Below are 10231 nucleotides of genomic sequence, written 5' to 3'. Positions count from 1 at the left end.
GACACAGATGTCATCTGCTGCTTTCCGGATCTCTGGGACTTCTGGACCAGACTGCCCTCCCTTAGATATGGACTCCTCAGGCCACCAATTTTGCTTTTAAATAATTGATGTCTGCCCTGGGGGTCCAAGGCTTCACCCACTTCTGCAGTTTCTCCAGCGTTGCCTCCCTCTTTGTTTATAGTTGTGACCCCTTAATAAAATATTTTTAGGTAAATTCTACTCTCCTGTGTGTGTTTTCATCCAAAAAGGACAGTTTGTTGGTGAGGATTCAGGTACATTTCTAACATAAAATGTGAAATTAACAAGAGACAACAACAACAAACAATCTCCTACAGATTAAATAGAACAACATATCAATGGTGTTGTGGGAACTTGTCACAAAAAACACACAAACATTTTCGGGAGTACAAATCAAAATCACCAAAAAAAAAAATTAAAAAAGAGAAGCACAAAAAAAGATTCTACATTAAAGTAAAAAAAATAAAAAAAATATGTTGTCAGATGTGAGAAATCAAAATATATTGAGGGAATCCCGATAAATAGTAACGAAAGAAGTTTGTGAGAAGTGTGTGTGAATATGAGCAGCAAAACGACTTAATTCTTGTCACATTATAAAGAAGAAGAGAGTGCGCTGTATTAAACCATTTTGAACATTGCAGCGTGACGAAAGTGCTGTATCCATTACGAACGCTAAGTTTACCAGAACGAGCTGTCCCGTGTCGGAATTTCTTCTGAGCATGCGTGGCACTTTGTGCGTCGGAACAGGCCACACACGGTCGGAATTGACGCGATCGGATTTTGTTGTCGGAAAATTTTATCTCCTGCTGTCCAACTTTGTATGTCGGAAAATCCGATGGAAAATGTCCGATGGAGCCCACACACGGTCGGAATTTCCGACAACACGCTCCGATCGGACAATGTCCATCGGAAAATCCGACCGTGTGTACGGGGCATAAGTCCACTCAATACAATTGGGTTGATTTACTAAAGGCAAACAGGCTGTTCGCTTTACAAGATAAGTTGCTCTGCGCAAGGGAAGTTTCCCCACAACTTAATGAATGTGGTGCAGTTTCACTTTGCAAAGAACACCCGAACACCCCCCAAAAAAATAAAAATAAAAACACAGCTTTATTGCTTGTACATAGTTGGATGATGCAGAATCATTCTAATTTTTATTTATATTTTCACTTGCACATCTGGTGCGTAATCACGATATGGGTTGTTAGATATACCTATTTCAATTTTTGGATATTTATATGCATTATTATCTATTTATGATATGGGTTGTTTGATATTCACGTTCAATTTTTTTTGCTTTTTATTTTTGTATTACTCATTGATTAGCGTGACTTTTTGCTCTATCTTTACATGTGTTTGGTGTAGTATAACACTTTTAGTCGCAGCTCTTTTTTATGTTTTTTCTTATAGTGCAGTATTTTTTATATCCATTTACGTTTTTATACCCATTATTGCTGCTATTTTTTGGTAATTTGTCTTGTTGATTCTTTCAATACATCATGGATATTTTTGAATTCAGAGCCACTAAAAAGGTTAACACCGATGGCGTTTTTGAACCCTTTAAAAATGGGGATGGTGATTTAGGCGGTCTGTTTATGAGATTGAAAAATCTGACTGTCTCTGAAATCCATACCTAGTGGGATATGGCTTTTCTGGAAACATACGTTAAAAAACATATGGTACCCCGCAGCCTAAGGTGGGATGTGGGTCCTCAAAAAAGGGGAAGTCGATTTGGAGGGCTGGTATAGGCAATTTAATGAAGATGGGATCAGTCTTCTAAAATTTTTACTAGAAAGAAAGGCCAGTAAGCTGGCTAGGTTGGATGAAGAGGTTAAGCTGATTAAGGATAAGCTTGTCCCCTTTAAATCGAGTGAGGAGTATTTGGATAGATCTAACAGTTTACTCAAACTACTGGAAAAAGAGGAAAAGGAGCAAAAAATTAAAAAAGGAAGAAGTTTAATAGGGATTTGGGTGATTACGAATCACATACAGTCTTTGAATGGCAGAAGAAATTACTGGCTGAACAGGCCAACGACGCCATCCAACCAATTGATACCATCTCACAGGCGATAAATCAGCCTGTGATCCCTATACAGGGTGTTGCTATTGGTACTACCACCTCTGGTGCAGCACTACCTCAGCGAGTTCGTTCCACCACTGTGGTGGCGCAATCCCAGCCACAAAGGACGAATGGTAGGTCTCCCCTTGCTTCTAATTCTAATTATGATAATTTCAACAAAGGTGGTAAATGTCCTTATGTGGGATCACAATCCCCACAAACTTATAGATATGGTCCGCAACATCTTGGCCCTCAGGGCCCCCCACGGAGTCGTGGAAGGGGTTGGATGCGGGGATCCCCAAACTCTATTCGAGGGCGGGGCTCCACACCTAATTACAATAATGGTCATTCCAATAGGGGCAACCCTGGCAATGGACATTTTGATTACCGTATGTCTGCCCCACCCCACTCTTGGGGCTCTGGGTATTCTTACCCTAACACATACGGGGATCCACGTGTGGTGCATTATGAGGGTGACCATGACACTGGATATAATATCCCTGTTCAGAACAACTTTCCACCTCTAAATGATACATTTGGTCCCAATGAGGAAGTCTACCAACCACCCCCTACTTCGGGAGATGCTGGTTGCGCCTCTGGGGGCCAATACAGATGCAATCATGCTGGCTACGATGAGACAGGTACCATAGATCAATATGCACAGCAGAATTGGGGTTTTCCCAGACCCGGCCAGGGAACAAAAAGGGTGGTCGAACTAAGAGAGGAACTAGAGCAGGGAGGCGTATTAAATCCAAAAAGACCAAGGACGTAGACAGTACAGGCATCTTTAACCTAAGTTCACAAGTTTTGACTGAATCTAAAATTAGAGTCCTTGATAAAGGTTTGAAATTTGCACCACCTCGCAATATTTGTAAATTTCACATATACATGGACATTCATAAATATGTCCGCAAACTCAACATACAAAGATATATGGCCTCAAATCCATATAACCCTCCGAGGACGTCTTCTTGTGATTTTTTACATTCAGGTTTATCTAACTCTTCCTTGTTCAACCCCCCTGGCCCCTTACCTCCTTCATTGAAAGTCTTCAGGGATTTGGCCCTGAAAGATTTGGAGGATATGGAGATCAAATTTGTCAAAAATAAGAAGGACATTGAATTGGGAATAGATTCTTTATGTGCGAATAAAAATTTGGTTATCCGCCCTGCGGATAAAGGAGGCGGGATAGTCGTCCTCAATAAAGATGACTATATGCAAGAAATGTACCGGATTTTGGGAGACAGTACCACTTATACTCATTTGCTTTCCAACCCCAATGATAATTATAAGAAAGAATTAGAGGATCTAGTCACCAGGGGCTTTAATTCCAACATTCTTAATAAAAAAGAAAAGGCATTTTTAGTGCCTAAAGTACCAAGGATCCCGATAATCTACTATTTGCCAAAGATTCATAAAAGCCTGATTTGCCCCCCGGGACTTCCCATAGTTAGTGGGATCGATTCCATTACTTCCCGGGTGGGCAAATACATTGACTTCTTTTTACAACCTTTGGTACGGTCAATGCGGTCTTATATAAAAGATACTCGAGATGTTATTAACATTCTCTCTAACCTCAAGCCAGGCGTGGATACTAGACTGGTAACAGCAGATGTTACCTCTCTTCATACGATAATCCCTCACCAGCTGGGTTTGGATGCAGTGTTTCTGTACCTCAATCGGTCTTCTAACCTTCCTCGCGAGCAAATTGATTTTATTATGGTTTTGTTGGAGTATGTGGCTACTCATAATTTTTTTTGGTTTGATGGCCATTATTACCATCAAGATAAGGGGGTAGCCATGGGGGCAAAATATGCCCCCAGTTTGGCTAACCTGTTTATGGCCAAGTGGGAGGAGGATGTCGTCTATGCCCAGCCAAGGCCCCAGATGACCTTGTGGGTTCGATACATAGACTACATCCTCCTCCTGTGGGACGGTAATGACTCCGACTTATCTAAGTATATGAGTTTTCTCAATAACAATGACAGAGGCATCCGTCTCAATTACGAGGCTAGCTCAGAACAGATTCACTTTTTGGATCTCACGATCTCTATACGCAATGATGAATTTGTATTGTCCACATACTTTAAACCAACCGATAGAAATGCATTTATTCCCAATGATAGCTGTCATCATTCTTCGTGGCTTAAGTCCGTACCTAAGAGTCAGTTCCTTAGACTTAAACGGAACTGTACGGACACTGCCACATTTCAAACTCAGGCACAGGTTCTAACCCAGAGGTTTGTAGCCAAGGGTTATGCTCCTGAATTTGTGGCTAGTACCTTAAATCAGGTTGAAAATGTTGATCGTAACGACTTACTTGATACACGGGCTGAGGGTCCAGTCGATGCTTCTTACCGCTGCCCCTTCATTACTAATTTTTCTTGTCAGCATGCTAGAGTGAAACACATCATTAATAGGCATTGGCACATCCTTAAGAACGATAGGGTTTTGAAGCCTATCCTTCCGGACAAGCCGCAGGTTGTTTTTAGGGGTGCACCGTCCCTTAAGGACAAACTGGCACCTAACATTTTGAATCCCCCTATACCTAGATCGGGTTTCTTCTCTGAATTAACGGGGTATTATCAATGCAGGAAATGTAAGGTCTGTTCAATTAATGGATGTAGAACTAGAAGAACTGTCAATTTTGTCTCTACTTGTACCTCCAAATCATTTATCATAGAGCCTTTTATCACTTGCGCCACATCTGGGGTCGTGTACATGCTGCAGTGCCCCTGTGGCCTGCAGTATGTGGGCCGGACCAAGCAACCCTTGCAAGTAAGGCTACACGAGCATATTAATAACATACGTAGAGGGTTTACTAAACACTCTGTTTCTAAACATTACTTGACCACCCACAAGAGAGACCCCACTGGTACAATTTTTTGGGGGATTGACAAATTTAGACCTCACTGGAGGGGTAGTGGGTTGGTTAGAAGTATTTCTAGGCTGGAAAAGGCCTGGGTCCATAAGATGAAATGTTACACCCCTTTTGGTCTTAACATTGAAGTTGATGTCAACTCTTTTATTGACAACTCATAGATTTGAATTAGTGGGATAATTGCTTACACATTGGGATGCCAGTTGGCGCTTTTGGCAGGCATTTTTTGATGCCAGTATACTAGTGGTTTATATTTCGGTTTTAATTCTAAAAAATATTTTATTATATTTTTTATTTTTTCTATACATATATATTTTTATGACATCATTTCTACTCATGGTGTATAGGTATATTTAATATTGTGAGGAGTCTATGGAGAATAGCGGGGCGCTTTCCTAGCAATAGAGATGTGTGTATGGAATTATTAATTCCCGTCATTTTTATTGTTTAATTTTTTCATTCTGTGAGCCTCTGGGTATACTTTTGCCTAGAATTACCACTCGTTTACGTGTGGCATATTTTGGCTCGCTCTGGCGGCTGCAGCCTTCAGCCTTTAACCTATCGGTCGAGGTATGTTGCCACCAGGTAATTTTAATTTTAATTATTGGAACACCAATTATATTATATACTGTTCCTATTTGTATTAGTTGTTCAGCTCATCATATACTTTGTTGTTTTTCCAATACACTATATAGATTTATTCCCATGGGGGATCTATTGTTCACGGCTTCAGTTAGCCTGCTGGGTTTGCCCACAGTTTTTTCCCTTGAGTAGGATGGCGCCCTGCGATTCATACCCTGTGACTCAGAGCGGGGCGGGGTTGCTAGGTTGCTAGATTGTTATGGTTGCTAGATTGTTATATAAGCGGTGCGTCAGGACACCGCCCGTATCCCGTGACCACGTCCGATAGTGACGAAATGACGTAGGGAGGAGGAGCTACGCCCTGACGTCACCGCTGAGTCCCGGAAGCATACGGGCCTTGTGTAAGCCAGCCGGCTCATCTTTTATCATGCGCTTTTACTCTTCTTTGATGTAAGTTGCCACCTGTTTTTTCTATCAGAATAAATGTAATAGAATTACACTCTGTGGAGTTCTTTTGTCTTTTTGGTTTAATACTGGTACATGACGATCCTGTCTGCTGACCACCTCTGCTGACACTTTGGAGACCAGGGCTTGCCAGTGAGATCCCGGGCTGGGGTTGCAGCCATTCGCCTTGTGTGGTCCCCTATAATAAGGGACCAACACTTTCTGGTAAGCGGCAGTATTTCTCGGTGGTGGAGGAGACTCTCATATTGCACTAGTCACTTCGGTGTGAACCTTCACTATTTATCACTGTGGACTCACCTTCACTATTGGATTTTCTGATGCTTACCCACACAGACTGTGTTTATTCATGGACTGATTCTTATGGATTTTTGTCATTCTAATTTTTATTTATATTTTCACTTGCACATCTGGTGCGTAATCACGATATGGGTTGTTAGATATACCTATTTGAATTTTTGGATATTTATATGCATTATTATCTATTTATGATATGGGTTGTTTGATATTCACGTTCAATTTTTTTGCTTTTTATTTTTGTATTACTCATTGATTAGCGCGACTTTTTGCTCTATCTTTACATGTGTTTGGTGTAGCATAACACTTTTAGTCGCGGCTCTTTTTTATGTTTTTTCTTATAGCGCAGTATTTTTTATATCCATCTAGAATAGAGCTTAACCTCATTCACTAGGGTCTGCAACACATTTCCTTGCAAAGAGCAACCTTCTCGTTATGTGAACTGTCTATTTGCCTTTTGTATAAATCAACCCCAATGGGTTGTTCAGAGGTAAATGAGACTTTTCAAGAGAACCAGTCACATTTAGGCTAAAACAAGAATCTAAATTTTTTTAAAGCCTCTGGATCCTTTGCTACCAGTGGAGTATATTCCTAACTTTACCCCCCATTAAAAAAAAAGGCAGATGTTGTTCAAATATACCTGGACATAGGGCAGTGAATTTACTGTGTTGCCTGGGAGATAAGTAAACTTTTCCGGATCATCAGGAAAATCATCTCAACGTAAGCTTTTATTTACTGTACATCTCCTCTGGTATGATTAAGCCATGGTTTAGTATCCAGCTAAATGGAGCAGAGAGAGAAGCTGGGACTTCCTTTGCACTAGTGAAGTCTTGCCAGGTTTTGTTTTGCTACTCATTTTACCTGTGCAGAAACCATTTGAACTGTATGTTGCTGAAAATGGAAGACTTACAATGAGATCTTCTAACTGTGAAACATAACCAATTAAATGCGCTTCTATAACAGGAATACAATCCATAATGTCAGGAATTATTGTGGTAACGCACATATTCCTCCACATTACCTGGGTGTAGTGAGCCACCAAGTGAAAATCTCTGGATGTCAGTGACTCAGCTAGATTGCGCTCTCCGGCCTTTGTTTTAAAGCAGCGGTAGGCAACCTTTTGAGCACAGTGTGTCGAAACATGCTTTCAAAGGAATTGAGCGTGCCGATTTTATAACAAAAATATGTCAACTTCACACTCTCAATCACAAAAATGATTTTTTATAAAGTAAAGGCTATAAACTACTTTAGTAGTGAGAAATTAACAGCTCAGATCACTGCCCCACCACTGTACATCTGCCCCATTACTGTACCCCCCTGCTCATCTGCCCCACCACTGCACATCTGCCCCACCACTGTACTACCCTGCTCATCAGATGAGTGATCTGCTCATCTGCTCCACCACTGTAAACCCCCTGCTCATCTGCTCCACCACTGTGCTATTCTGCACATCTGCTCCACCACTGTACCCCCCTGCTCATCTGCCACACCACTGTACCCCCCTGCTCATCTGCCCCACCACTGTACCCCCCTGCTCATCTGCCCCACCAATATACCTCCTTTCACATCTGCTCCACTGCTCTACCCCCTGCTTTTCTGCCCCAACACTGAACCCCCTGCTCATCTGGCCCAACACTGAACCCTCCTGCTCTTCTGTCCCACTGCTGAACCCCCTTCTCATCTATTCCACCACTGTACCTCCCTGCACATCTGCCCCACCGCTGTACCCTCCTGCTCTTCTGTTCCACTTCTGAACCCCTCCTGCTCATTTTCTCCACCGCTGTACCCCCTGCTCATCTGCTCCAGCGCTGTACCCTCTTCTCATCTATGATATGCGTGATATGCAGAGTGGTGAAAGGAAGCAGAGATGAGACACATCTACCTGTCCTGGCACACTCATTCTGTGGATCCAACTCTCGCATCCAGCCTACGTGCTTGTATGCGATATATGTGATGTATGTGATGTCACATACAAGCATCTGGAATTGATGCGCAATGATAAGTTCAGGTCAGAGGCAGTTTCTGAAAGCAGTGGGCCTGTGTGCAGGATCATAAGTTGGGCCCCCGCAGCTGAGAAAAAGTTTGGTGTGATTTTCATTGCGCTGAATACTGGCTCTGGCTTAAAGGGACACACAGAGTGCAGGGGTTCAGTAGTAAGTAACACAAAGGATTAGGAATAATTTCAACAAAGTTCCCTATAGCTCAACAGTAATTCCACAAACTGTCATCTGATTGTGGTTTTCTCAACCACAGTGAAATCCCTTCTTTCTGAGATTGGTAGTGGCAACCAAGCGAGTCATCTTCCTCCAGATGGTGGACGGGGCTAGCAGGACTGTGATTGGCTTTAGCAGTGGCCAAGACAGTCCTCCTCCTCCTGGAAACAGGGACTGCCTCCCCCCCCCGCCATAGCAGAACTGCACCCAATCTCTTCCCCATCATAAAAGCTGACGATCACAGCTACAGCAAAGTTAGAGAACCAAACAATGCTTCCCATCTTTTACAATGTGTGAGGGCACAGTGCCTCCCCCTCAGTGCAGGTGCGGCGTGGGGAACTCTGAAATTGGAATGCGTTAATGTCTCACTGACACTTCCCTGTGCTGCTCTGCTGATGGGGAGGGAGTCGAGTGCCGGCAAAAGAGGCTTTGTATACCGCTTGCGGCACCAGTGCTGGGGGTTGCCTACCCCTGTTTTATAGGCTTGACATGTATTACTGAAACATTGTATCACAGCACAAGAAAACGAAGGTATCCACTGTACTGAAATGTAAGCAAAGCTAATCAGTTCTGTAACTCAGTTGACCTGCAGTTCCATACTATACATTCACCATTGCTGGGACAAGGTCACCTAGAGCCCAGGGCGAACATCTCAAACAGCGCCCCCCCAAATAGTATGAGAATTATGTGTCAGCAACCCCCCCCAAAAAAAAAATTGCCACTAATCTACATGATTACCTCCTAAGCATGAATTCACCCTAATTCCAATACAAATCAGCCCCCCTCCCAGCACAAATCTTTGCCCCCTCCATCCCCCAAACCCCCCCAGTAAAAATGCCCCACCTAAAAAAAATCACCCCTCCTAGCACAAATCCTCCACCCCACCCCCCCTCTTAGTACAAATGCCCTCCAATCAGCCATACTCCACCCCCCCAAAAAAAATTCTCCTCCTAGCACGAGTCCTCTTCCCCCATCCCCCTCCCAACACAAATCCCCCTGAATCACCACTCTTAAAACCCCTTCCACCCCCCCCCCCCATATTTCTCCTCCTAGAACAATTCTTTTTCCCTGCTGCCACCCCAGATTCGTCCTCCCAACACAAATACCCTCCCCCTTAATTTCCTTGCTGTGCCCCGCCCAGCTCACATGACACCACAGTGCCCAGGCCACACCTGCCACTCCTGCCCACCCCTCGTCCTGGCCCTGTCATTCAAAGAGATCTTTCAATAAAGAAACTACAAGTCCCATCTCCTACCACAGCAGACGACTTGTAATTCTCAATAAAGTGCCCTCGTAGTTTATTCACACTTCCTACAGCTTAGATGAACTTATCCTTTAACAGATAAAAGTGAGCAAATAAGAGAAATCTATTGTTACGGTATATATATATACACTTTAAGTTATCATAAAACAGACAGGTTTAAATTACAATATTTATATTTTACTTACGAGCTGCAAGACAGCATTGGTTATGTGAACTCAAGTAATCCACAGGGAAGGCACAACTGAGTATTTCCAAGCAAAATGTTTGCTTTGTTTATTATAAAATAGCTAAATAACAATTCATACCCAGATAGCAAGGATAACTTGCCACAAATTTGTGGCAGTGTTGAATTGTAAGTCTGATAACTTGCTGCACATTTTCACTGGCAAGTTGTACACTTGCAGAGCGCTTGAAGCGCAAGTTCTAGTTGACACTTTTCCAATTTGTAGCAAATT

Source organism: Aquarana catesbeiana, linkage group LG08, assembly GCF_042186555.1.
Source record: "Aquarana catesbeiana isolate 2022-GZ linkage group LG08, ASM4218655v1, whole genome shotgun sequence".
NCBI lineage: Eukaryota > Metazoa > Chordata > Amphibia > Anura > Ranidae > Aquarana > Aquarana catesbeiana.
The sequence above is the reverse complement of the archived record's forward strand: the minus strand, read 5'-3'. Positions refer to the sequence as shown.